This window comes from Mycetomoellerius zeteki, unplaced genomic scaffold, assembly GCF_001594055.1.
Source record: "Mycetomoellerius zeteki isolate Tzet28-1 unplaced genomic scaffold, Tzet1.0 scaffold103, whole genome shotgun sequence".
NCBI lineage: Eukaryota > Metazoa > Arthropoda > Insecta > Hymenoptera > Formicidae > Mycetomoellerius > Mycetomoellerius zeteki.
Window position 1 is genome coordinate 155,388 of NW_017255943.1, and position 235 is coordinate 155,622.

Genomic DNA, 235 nt, shown 5'->3' on the forward strand with positions numbered 1-235 from the left:
CCTGCTACTAGCGAAAACCGACGGCACTAATACAACCGAGGGGTCAAGTGTTCTTAGTCTTTCTTGGAGAGTTCTCCAATTAGTGCCGCTCGAATCCTGCACGCGCACTCGAATCAATCGACGACCAGGGGGTAGAGAGAGGTTCTTTGCCTCCCTCCGGGCGTTCCCGGACGTCCGAACGACCGACGCACGCTTCCGTACCGATTCTTGTTTCGACCGGCCGAGACAACAGGGG